Source organism: Dermacentor variabilis, chromosome 7 (genome assembly GCF_050947875.1).
Source record: "Dermacentor variabilis isolate Ectoservices chromosome 7, ASM5094787v1, whole genome shotgun sequence".
In the NCBI taxonomy this organism is placed as follows: Eukaryota; Metazoa; Arthropoda; class Arachnida; order Ixodida; family Ixodidae; genus Dermacentor; species Dermacentor variabilis.
This window is the reverse complement of record NC_134574.1, coordinates 95707659-95720422: the sequence shown is the minus strand read 5'-3', so window position 1 is coordinate 95720422 and position 12764 is coordinate 95707659. Positions and strand designations below refer to the sequence as shown.

At 44.1% G+C, this 12764-nt stretch overlaps 1 long non-coding RNA gene across 4 annotated transcripts in view; it reads left to right on the top strand.

Moving 5' to 3' along the window:
- Window positions 1-12764, top strand: part of LOC142586948 (uncharacterized) — a 72166-nt gene that overhangs the window by 57505 nt on the left and 1897 nt on the right. For all 4 annotated transcript variants that reach the window (XR_012829313.1, XR_012829312.1, XR_012829310.1 and 1 more), the window contains one exon: window positions 668-780. This is a non-coding gene — a long non-coding RNA (uncharacterized LOC142586948). The remainder of the gene's footprint in view (window positions 1-667; window positions 781-12764) is intronic.

Here is a 12764-nt window from a genome sequence, read left to right as displayed (position 1 = left end):
CCCAAAGAATGGCCGAATGCAAATAGGTATGTGGTTAATTAACAGTGAGATATCGCCTTATTTTGAACTGGGATGATTTTGCCAAGCTTTAGTTCAGAATGAAATAAAGCAGTCTTGAATGATAAATTGACAATGAATGAAAGCATATCTGAAAAAGGTGCGCAATCAATTTAATGTTAGAAGGCAGGTACATTAGCATAGGTGGTTCAGGAAACTTCACTGACATATAGATATTGTAACAACACTTTTGTCGATACAACGGGCATGCATAACTTGATGTCCAGCATAGCTAAATTAAGTAGTATCAACGTATATGTATCAGAATGACTTTCGTGGTCCCGGTAATCGTGATAATGTTATAACATTACGATCACTCAGATACACAGTGTATGCAAGTTTTTAGGCGAGAAATACCGGATAAGCGCTGTTTTTGCCATGCACACTTAGTGGGAGATCACACGTATATGGATGAGATATTCAAGCTAGAAAGACATTTCGCGAAGCAAATGAAGGGCACAAGACACTAGGAACACCTAGCAGAACAAACATAGTGGGATGTCGCGTTCGTCGTGATTTTGGCGAGATCGAATGAACACATGTTTCACCAAAACGTTGAAGCATTCAACATATGTTTGATATCACTTTCTGTGCATAAATGTTTCCGCAGAAATTGTCTTTCATCAACCGCGCTGCCAGCAGTACTGTTGTTCTGGGTACTCTGACCATGGCGAGCGGCATCGGTGTAGAAGAACCGCTGAGGGGCTTCACCTCTTGTCTCCGGTAAGAAGGAGCTGTCCTTGTGCTTGGTTAACATTTAGTGCAGCCGCCAGAGGGTAGACGTTAAGCACGACCGCTCGCCGAAAACGCACAAGGTGCGGCAGGCGAAATGCCCCAGAAGCGGCATAGCTGGCTCAACAGAGGGCTTAAGTTATATGCCGATGTAGAATAATGGATATCTCTACCTACTGGCCATTCTTTGTTTGCTAACGATGAAGTGAAACAGTGCCTTCAATACAAAAGAAGCTGGCAACTGCCAAATAAATTATGTTGTCCAAATTGGCAACGCAGAATGAATTTGACAAGCCGCCTCTTACTAAACACAATGCATGTCCACCGTATGTGGTGGAATTGACTTCACCGAGTTGCTTTTGTGCATGAAAGAAGCGAATAATTATATTTGTGCTCTAAGCAGTCTTTAAAACTGCAACCAACGACTCAACCACGCTATCGCACGGGGTCTCATCGATCATTTGCAAGTGCGCTCGCATGTTTTCATTTATGTCGCAGTAATTTCATCTTGCAGGAAGTAGTGACACCTGTGGCTATCGAATCTTGATGTCCGTTTTTTTTTTGCTGTATGCCATTCATTTGCTTCACTTGGATTGATGTAGAATAATTCAGGCCTTTGTTATGCTGTTCGGCATGCGCGGGACCGGAACTAGAGCAAGTGTCTTCCGTTGCACCCGTCGAATGCACAACACTATCTCATGACAATGTCTTTGTAGCGGTGAAATCATCGCTAATGTAAATATAGAGGCGGCTCTAAAGTGTTCTAGGACACTACGCGAAGCGTGTGACTGTTGTGATAGCACAACGTAACGGATCGGTACAACTTCACTATCTATATTTGATTATACTCAGTAATCACTTTTTTCTTTTGTCCTCCTACCTAAATGTGAATAAGCATACCACAACAAAGTGCGACACTTGTGGACTTACCTGCCGTTCTGTATGGAAAAGCCCATCTATCTCGATATTTTTTTTACACTTTTCGCGCTGAAATTTGTTCCGGAAAGTCATCGTGGTGTTAGTAATTTCTTATGACTGATTCGTCTTGACGCCTTTTGAAAAATTTAATATTAGCAGTTCTTTCTCTTTCTTTTTATGTGTTTTACGGTCCATTATTTTTTGTTGTTGACGAGATTTCAGTAAGCAAGGCCGTGATAACAGGTGGTGTAAAGTGGGATATTTCTTGGGAACGAAATCAAGGGTTCCGTGGTTCTCTTCTGCACTGCATGTTGTCATCGACACGGCAAGGACAGCATACCGCTAAGGTGCAAGTGGTAAAATGTTTTTCCTAAAGCCACGGGGACGGGACAATGGCCGCCAGAAACTTGTGCTTATTTGAGCTGAAGGAATGCTCCAAACAACCATAGTCAGGCAATGATAAGGAGGACCGTCGTCGCTACATCCAGGCTAGCCACTTGATAAACGTTAGGTTGAAAGGCTTCTGCTGCTTTTGCTCCAACTGCCTAATGAAAGTGCGATATAGCGGAAGCTTGTGTTACTTTAATGGGCAGCATTTGCAAGAAAAGGATGAAAGGATTTCCAGAAGGTTATAGCACTCAGCATATATTGAATAGTGCAGAGATATGCCGCTTTTGAAAAGAAAGCTGAAAATGACCTACAGGTAATGAACGAACCCGTAACTAGGCTGCTTTAAGAAGCAGCCCTGAAGTGGCAGGTAAGGCGCCAAGGCTAACGGTTGGTAAGCTCTCCCTAGTAACAACTTACCTAATAAGTAACAACTTACCTAAGCGACAAAGCATGAAAGTGTTCCACTCAATATATTGGAGAGTATTCAGAAAACTGCGAAAACTGATCAACAAGCTGAAAGGGGATACTCGAAATTACAACGTAGGAAAGATTGAGAAAGCTTGATATCAGTGAGATAAAAACTTGGCATAAGACAAGGCAACACGTGCGCACTAAAGTATAAGCAGGGTAAGGTAATCTGCAATTTCGATCTTATGTAGTATAAACAGGGAAATTATTCCTCACTTACCTTCACAGTACGCAAAGCAGCCAAGCTACCTTCATTCGAAGTAGTAATTAACAGGATATAGAGCCTCCTTCTATACCTCGCGATGAAGTTAGAAAGTCCTTGCAAAGGTGTGACACTGGAAGAAAGGGGCAGGAGAAGATAGAATAACAGTCCGCCTAATAAAAAAAATGGTGGAAATATTATGCTTCAAAACTTGCCGCCCTTTATGCGCGATGCCTCACGAATTCAAGTGTACCAGAGAACTATAAGAAAGCCAACATTAATCTAATCCCTAAGAACGAAGACCTTAAAGAAATAACTTAAAGAACACCCCCTAGCTTAATTTCACTCTTGCATAAAATATTTACCAAGATATTTTCCACTAGAGAAGGAGCAACGATTCACTTCAGTCAACCAAGGGACAAGCTCCACGGCTTCAGGAAGAAACAAGCTCCACGGCTTCATCCTTGTAAGCAATGACATAATCGAGAAACCTGCGGAGTGTAATCAGTTTTCGCTGTAAGGCTCTCATAGATTATAAGAACGCTTTTCATTCACTAGAGATACCCGCAATCATAGAGGCATTACGTAATCAAGGAGTGCAAAAGGCGTACATATTTATCTTCCAAAATATCTGCATAGATTCTACAGCTACCTTGAAAGAAATGTAGAAACTTGCCCATAAAGGGGACGAAATTTATCCAATGATAAGAACTGTAACCTTAGCATAAGTATTCAGTCTATTAGATGGGGGCGGGGGGGGCAAGGCTTGGGAGGGAGGATCAACAGCCAATATATAGTGAGTTTTGGTTTGCAGATGACATTGGCTTGTTCGGCAACACTTGCGATAAATTACAAGTGATTGGGGACCTTAACCGATAAATTGTAAGAGTCGGGTTGAAGATTACATGCAGAAGACGATGATAATGTTCAATAGTCTGGCGAGGAAGTAGCCTCACAGGATCGCCAGTTACTCCATAGAGCCTGTGAAGAAATAATTTGCCTACGTCAAGTAATCACATCTTAAATAGGAAATTTAGAGAGCAATTAAAATGCACTGCGCTGCATTCGGCAAACATCGCGAGGTCCTGACTGGAAGCTTAGCACTATCATCGAAAAGGTGTACAATCAATGAATTCTACCGACGCTAACATATGGTGCAGAAATTTAGTTCCTGACAAATAAGCTCGAGAGCAAGGACCGCGAAAATAGCGATGGAAGGAAGAATGTTAGGCGTAGGAACGTTAAGAGAGAGAAAGAGAGCGATGTGGATGACATAATAAATGGGAGTAGTCAATAGTATAACTGATATTAGGAGAAAGAAAATGATGCTTGGCAGGCGATGTAAGGCGTAGGATGTATAGCCGGAGAGTCAATGAAGCTGCAGAATGGGTGCCACCAAAGGGGAAGCGCTGTTTAGGATTGCACGAAAGTAGGCGTGGTGAAGAAATTACGAAATTTGCAGGTGCAAGTACGGATCAGCTATCGAAAGACAAGGCTAATGACAGATCGTAGCGAGAGGCGAGCATTCTGAAGTGGGCTCAAAAATAGTATTTTATTATTATTATTATTATTATTATTATTATTATTATTATTATTATTATTATTATTATTATTATTATTATTATTATTATTATTATTATTATTATTATTATTATTATTATTATTATTATTATTTGAAGAAAACCGCTCGAAGTACTAAGATTGATGCTTCTGACAGATTGAAGAATATCTATTTTTATAGGCGAGGAATATTGATTTGGTATTTCGTTTTCGGTTTAATATATTGATCATCAGATCAGGTAAAGGTAGTAGCACCTATTCTCACTGTTGCTCTTCCGCTAACGTGGTAAGGCGGAGGCGAGACTGCCAAATGTAAAATCACAGCCGTGTTTTCCGTTGGGCCCTCGGCATCATGTAAGGTATTGCTTGATGTGAATAATGTCCTTGGTTGAAAGACATTAGACACTTCATTTTTACACTGAGTTTTGTATCTTGAGGTAAGACCTCAAGTCACTGACAATACTGTGACGTCAAGGTCAGTAGGAATGGTAGCTTTCGTCATGCATCAATAATTATCTATGGGAATCACGCTCACAGAAAAAAAAAATGTTTGAATTTTTGCATGTAACTGTTCTTCCTGCGCTGACATGCAGCAACCGCGGTTGAAAACCCGAGTGCGCAGTCGTATCGTGAAGCTATAGAGACTACCTCCTGGCTATCGGAAGTATAACTGGTTCGTAAAATATACGTATTAAATAAATAATGCGCAGTCCTGCTGTCACTTGCCGTTATTGTTGTACAGTAGTATCGCTTAATGTTTGCAAAAGAAAAAAAAATCCCTCGACAATAGTACCGTACGTTTTGACAATGTACATACAGAACAGACAGAGTCAACGATAAGATTCGCGTAAATTTTTAATGATGCATGTAAGTGTTGCGCTGGGCAATAACATTCAACATTTGCTGGCTGGTGAGAAAGCGGTCACCAGGAAAAGTTGAACAGCTATACCTGCCATTACATTTGCCTCTGGTTCCATGCGTTCCAGCTCCTTGTCATCTGAAGCATTTGTGACAGAAAGGTGAGCAGTCCCATTCTGAGCAGAGCAAAAGATAACAACGAAGGGCGAAGCAACTGATGCCAGAACAACTTAAGCTTCGTTTCCGTTGGCTTGCGTTTTAGCGCTTGAGCTAAAACAAATATTTCTAAGAGGGAATAACCAATTCCCCTGAATTTCCCTCCGCCAACTAGGAAGATTTCTAGGCGCTTATGTCGTGCCATGCTGCAACCGGGCTAGGGCGTCTCCTTGGCGTGCAAAGCTGGCGCACGCCGGCGTGCTCATTACCACTGCCTCAACAGCAGAAGTACTACTCCTGCCTGCATCTGCAGCGTTTGGACCCACTTTTTCATTATAGAAAGGTTATGCCAACCCAACCGCTGAGGAAATTTGGTAGTCGTTATCGACAAGAAATATGTATAATTTCTCATGTGTGTAGAAAACAATAGAAAATTCGGCACCGTAGAAAAATTATTTGCGTCGAATGTACCACTGCTAATTTTAACAAACTAATTCGTTGTTGCATGTATATTAGTTTTTAAGAGAGACATCCTTATTAAACTAGAAGGAAGATGTGGAAAAAAGAAATTACGTTGGTGACTTGAAAACGAAACCACAAGTGACTGATGTTGTTCCTAGGACTTGTTCAGCAGTGACTAGGAACAAGTGAACTATAGAAATTAGTATGTGCTGTAGCAAACACACTAAGAACTTTGCAGCTTTTTTTAAGCTCTTATGCGAGACACATCTGCCGATCATCCCGGTATTTATTTGGCTTCCTTTTCCTTCTAACCTATCTAGACAACACTTCAGGTGGTTGACCCCAGCCCGCACCAGAAGACGAAAAAGGCGCCACAGATGAGCTTCAGCGTCTACAAACAAACGACAGTGGTCCATTAAACTACAAATTAATAAATAATGTATAGGGTTTCGCCTGCCAAAGCGACTTTCTCATTATTAGGTATGCCTTAGCAGAACTCCGGAAATTTCGACCACTCATTAACATACAGATAAAAAACTAGACGGTTGTTTTCTCATTCCGCCCCCATCGAAATGCGGCCGCCGTCGCGAAGGTTCAATACCGCGTCCTCTTGCTCAGCAGCCTAACGCCATAGCCACTCACGGCGGGTAGTGGTATCTTAAAACGTCCTTCAGGTGGACAAGCTCGTGATCGGGGAGATTTGATTATTGCGAGTGGGACTACGTCCTCACGACCATTACACAAAGAGGCGAAGAGGTAATCTTAAAGCTTGACGACTGGAAAGTTACTATTATAGTGAGGTTCAAGTGTACGACATGCCTCGTCAATAAGGGTTTGCCGTTTGCGATATTGATCGCAGGTAATCGTCACATGGGTTCGTGGGGGTGGAAGTTGGCGAATGACGAATATTTGCGTGTAAGTCGGCAGAAGCTGGTCGAAATAAGCTTGATCAGTAACAGGTGGTATGGGAGTGGCGGCGATGACATCAACCGGCAAGCGGATTTTGTAGCCGTAAACTGTGTTGACTAAACAACTATAGTCGTAAGGTATATAGAAGGCAAAACAACACCATTGGCCGTTGTAAAACGCTATTGTCAGCGCGACGCTGAGCGCTTTCATAAGCTGGTGCATCCTCTCGAAAATGGCGTTCGATGCGAGGCGATAAGCAGTCTTGAGAGTGCGGACACAACCTGGAAAGAATGGTAAGGCGCATACACACTAGCGGGAAAACAGGCGGACGGCACGCCGCCGGCGGCAGAACGCAGCTGCAGTAGAGTGGCAGCACCAATTGGCGCCGAGCACTGCGACAGTCGCGTGAGAGCATAAAAAGCTCACCTCCTCTCGTCCTATTCGTGTAGGTGCGAGATGTCGTGCGCTTTTTCCTTCGCCTGCTGACAAATCTGCTCTTTCTTTACATGCTTCGTCATTCTTTTTTAACGCGAGCAATGTCTTATGAAGATAACGATGTCTCTGCCACTGATAACAATCATGTTGGTGTGCTCGCTTTCGTTGCGGTGTCGCCGCGTTCAAAATAAAGCGTAATGAGGTACAGGGGCGGAATCTTATAACGGTTCAGAAAACGAAGTATTCTCTTCGCCGTTTACGTAACTTAATTATCCAAGTGTCTAAATAATCCAAGTAATCTTGCGACTTGCAGTCTCTTACATTTTTCTTGTGACATGCGTGTAACCATCTTGGCACCAGTTCAGAGCTGTATTATTGCCCAAAATGTTCGACGAAATATGTGTGTGTTGTTCATCCCGAAAAGTACTGTACATCAGTAAAACACGTTGTGGGGCTAGTTGGTTCATAGCTTTCGATAGAATAAGCGCCAAAATTGATGGCACACAAGAAGAAATACAGACAGGACAAGCGCCTTGTCCTGTCTGTTTTTCTTCTTGTGTGCCATCAATTTTGGCGCTTATTCTATCGAAAGTACTGTACATACCATGAAAATATCTTGTTTACAAGCACTTCCCTTCTCCCGGCCTTTACTTCCTGCATTTTAAGATCGCGAATACACTGGCTACTGTTCATTTCCAGAACTTGGCTACAACCGACGGGATAGTATGCTACGAATATACAGAGGTGACCCCAGCATTGGCTCTCAAAGAGACCATGCTGGACGTTCGCAGAACTCCTTCTACTCGCACACAAGACAAATGCGTGGGTGCAAAGCCCGTTTTCAGTCCATCAGAAAACAGAATATTTGAGTTACAAGTTACTGGCGTTGTATCTCCTTGGCGTTATCGTGTACGTGTTCTGCAGGCGCAAGCAATAGACTCCCGTATGATCACTATTGGCAATTGATCGTCGCGTTTTCGACAAGCGTGAGTACCGAAAGAAACCCTAAATTGTTTCAGGGTCATCAAAATTGTCACTAACGTGTCGCAGTAATATTAAGTATGCGCCAAACTAACTTTGTCACCATGGCCGAGCTGTTTTTTTGCTGCGTCACGTTAGGCGCGGCGAGCGTGAATCATACGCAACAAAAAAGCACCGAAAACAATTTTCAAGTGTATTTGGCGTCAGAGAAAGCACCGCGAACTTGTCTTGTCAGTGCATTAAAGCGCTAAACTTAACTGCGCACCAGGGCTGAGCTCTTTCTCGCTAACCGCCTGACAGCGCCACGTGCGCCCACTGCATTTCAAGACTATCACAAGTAACCAAATTCGTTACAATAATGTTTGGGATAAGAGAAAGCGCCAAAACTTGTCGCAGAAAGATTCAGTACACGCGAAACTGCGTCACAGCGTCCAGGTACACTAGCGTGGCCAAAAACTGCCGACATAAGGTAAAATAATATTGGAGCTCATAGAAAGTGTCGAAAGATCTCCCAATATGAGTTATTAATTCAAAAAACCTACCCTGACCTAGGCCACCTGTTAACTGCGTCACAAGTCTAGCCTAGGTGCCGTGCCGTAAGCCTGATTGCTTGAAATAAGGCTTACGGCACGGCTTACGGCAGCTTCAGGCTTAAGACTGTCGAGCAAAATTTCTCACGTTGCAGTAGTCTAATAGTGCAGTTGTGCCATGTCGAAGTTCAGAAGGAACGCAAGAATTCGCCAGGAGCCCACCGAAGCAGTCTAAATGCAAATATAGAAAAACAGGCAGGTGGGTCGGCGAACAGGCCAACGCTCAGATGCACAGCTGGTCTTGCGCGCTTCGGTGGTGTGTCTCACGACGGACGCATGCATCTGGCTCGTCATTCGCCTATTCTTCTGTCGCTAGGCAATGGAAGTAAGCCACGAAGTTTAACTTATACGCAGATGTTTTACTTTTGCCGGGAAAGAATAAAAAAATGAAGCGATTTCTGTTAACCTCATTTCACATTGTCTGTTTTTTTCGATGCTCGCAGCATCAAATGGTCGGCGGTAATACTAGCGTGAAGTATTTCCTCTCACCAGTTTTCGCCGAGTGTCCCGTCTTGTTTAATTCCGATCTTTATGTTACACTACAAATTTTCTCTGCGTGGTTGCTAACGAACAATAAAAAATACATTACCATTTAACCAACTAATTTACCAATGGTAGCCACAGAGCCGTCCTTGCAGAAAGCATTTCTGAGAAACTGAGTCGTCAAGGAGCGCGCACCCCTGAAATACATGTCATGGCATTTTGCGGTCTGAGTGGTGCGCCAAAAAGCGGCTGGCATTGTTAATGTCACGTTGATGACTTTATTCGAACATATTCGAAGAGCAGCAAAAAGCTTACGGAACATCCGCCAAAGCACATGTTTCCGCAGAAATTGTTTTACAAAAACAAGGCCATTTTTGCCATGGTAGCGACTCTTGTATTGAATGTAGGAGTAGCTCAACACTTATATGAGCCATATAGTGAACCGGGTGTCAAGATTCTTCCAGAACAATTTTTTTCTTGCTCGAGGAAGGTGAAGACCGAGTTGACAGCAACACAAAGGTTCTATAGACGTTCCGAGTATGAATAGCATGTGACGAACACATATTTCCGCGTGCTGTTACTCAAGAATGTGTTCTTCGGACTGCTTTCGTTGCCAGAAAGATATGTCTCAAGCTGCAACAATTTCAGCATAATATTAGCATTGGTATCTATGATTCACCAACAAGTGGTGACTAAAAGAACGAACTGATTCAATGGTTCCACGAAGACCTCAAGTACCAGAACGAGCGGTTTGGAGATGCCATTCCTTAAAAGTCCATTTGCTAAAATCTTTCACGCAGCGGAGTGCTTGCTGTGTGGCGATTGCGCTGAAACCCAACGACGGCGCATTCGCCCATATTCTGAGCTGATGTAAGAGGTTGACGACATAGTGGTTAGACACAGGGAAGCTGATGGATACGGCAAAAGGCTCCCGTCGACAGCGATGTTCCACAGAAGTCGCACTATATGACACATCTTGCCCTATGAATCTTCCATCCCAAGACGACTGAGCGCACAATTCGACGGTGGATGACATGGTATAGCGTCAACGAATGAGTACCTATAGAAAGGCCCGACGATCATCAACGACATATGAAAAATGCCTACCAAATTTACGCTATAAATGCTTAGGCTTACGAGACATGTTTAGAAGGCAATGATACAGATAGGCATTCGTGAGGAGCGCAGAAACGCTTAGTCCTTTTGCGTTTTGAACGTGCAGTGACTTCAGGTGAAGCTTTGTATAAATCTGCTTCACAATAGCAAATAATTTACTAAGACTGTATATGCTGCCGTGTACAAGGATCAGGCATTGTAGGAAAGAAAGGCATATCTGTCATATTGCTACGTGGGAGTGCTGGTCAAGAACATAGTAAAAAACGGTGAAAGGCGAAAGCCACTCATTACAGGGCGAACATGTGCCCGGAAAGACAGGCTACATTAAAAGCACAACGACTGTGGCGAACACAGTCAGCGACCGTCGAAATTTGATAAGGTGGCCTAGAGTGTCAGCTTTTATGCATGTCATTGAAGGTTGCAGAGTAATTGCTGTTGGTCTTGGCTCTTCCATAAAGTTCTACACAACTGCGACAACGTCGCCCACGAGGCCATACTGAACTCATTGAGGCTGTAGGAGTTAGTGGCCGCATCCATCAATGGATTTGGGACTATTTGACTGAGAGGTGCCTTTTCTCACAGAGTCAAAACGGCCCAAATTGAGGACATTACATCTGCCGTGGTGTGCCACAGGTCGGAGGGTTGAGCCCTATTTTGTTGAACTTCATCCTGGTACGACTAGCAGTGCGCTTACCGTAGACAGTTCATGTCTCAATATACGTTGACGACATTTGTATCGGGGCCTCTGAGTTGACTCGCTTTAGATGCGAGCCAGGCTTCAGCGGGTGGCCTCCATGATGGCGTCTTATCTCCGAGAACAAGGCCTCAGGGTGTCTATTGAAAAGGGCGCATTGGTTGGCGTTACGTGCAAGCAAATGTCATTGTATCCTGCTTCAATCAATGGTGAAGTTGTATCCTATGTTAAGATGCATCGCTTTTTCGGTGTCATCATTGACCGGAACCTCTCGTGGAGCCCTCGCTGCGTCTATCTAAAGGAGAAGTTAGTTGCCATTGCTCAGGTCTTCAAATTTCTGTGCGGGGAAAGCTGGGGTACACCAGTCTTGCCACGTACATGCGAGACCAAATTTCGCGCTTTGGAGAGCATACAAGGTCAAGCCCTGTGTACGTGTTTAGGGCTTCCTCGGTGCACCTCAACAGCAGCAACAATTGCCATCGCGGAAGACCATATTATTCAGACATATGTAGCGGTCGACTATCTCAGAGCGCATATTGGCCATCTGTCAAGGGTCCCCGACCATCATTTGTCCTCCCTACCAGCCAGGAAGCCTCAAGCGAGCTTTTCAAGAGTCAAGTGCGCTCATCAAGGGTACATACCGTCATCTTTTACGCCGGCGGCGAAGCCTTCATCTCCCTTGTGGTGCTGGTGATATCCTCAAGTGAATCTTGCTGTTCCTGGAATTAAAAAAGAACAATAATTCATTGCTGGCTATAAAGCAAATTACGCTCCAATTGCTGCACCGGGCGTATCATGGACACATACATATATATACCAATGGTTCAACCTCTCCTAACAGCTCAACTGCCGCATTCGTCGTTCGACCTAAGGTCGTTACAGTTAATTGAAATTGTCACTCCTGGTACACCAACGTCGAGAGAATTTGAAGCTATCCAAGCCGCTATGACGTACGTCACCAAAAAGCCAACAGAGAAATGGGTCGTATTTTGTGATTCTAGGGCAGCTCCTCACAGTATAAAGTCTGCATTGTGTCACATAACTTACGGCCAGATGATATCTCACACCAGGAAAGTGCTCCGCCATGCTATGGAATGAGGGTAAAACATTATATTTCAATGGTTTCCTGTTCAAAGTAGCATCGTCCGCAACAAACTTGCCGACAAGGCTGCCCGACGTTTCCTCGATGATACCCAGAGACGTTTCCTCGATGATACCCAAGCTTTAGCGAGGTAGGACGCTGCCACGGAACTTCGCCGACGTACATGCACAAAGTCACAAGATCTGTGGAGGTCAAGTGCCTTCAGTTGCCGATTACATAAGCTTGACCCCACGCTACCGCTACAACTGCCATCTGGCCTTTCCCGCGGGCAAACAACCTTGCTGTGCCGCTTGTGACGCATATTCCTATCGTTTGGGAATGACCCAGAGCCCGATGTGCGACGGCTGTGGGAGCGAGGAAACCATAGAGCACCTATTGTGTTGCTGCCGTCGATACGACCTAAAACGCCTCTGTGTTCGGGCAACTTCACATGGACTAGACTCAAGAGCGTTCACCGAGTCAAAGATACTCGGAGCATGGCCACACCCGCCACTGACACGAAAAGCGAATCGTGCACTAGTACAATACTTGAAGTGCACCGGCTTAAGATACCGTTTATAGTGTCTGTGTGCATAGTGTCCCTACCACATGCATTCAGGGCTTATTTTCTCCCTTTTCCCTCTTTCTGTTCCCCTTTTCTACACCCCCAGG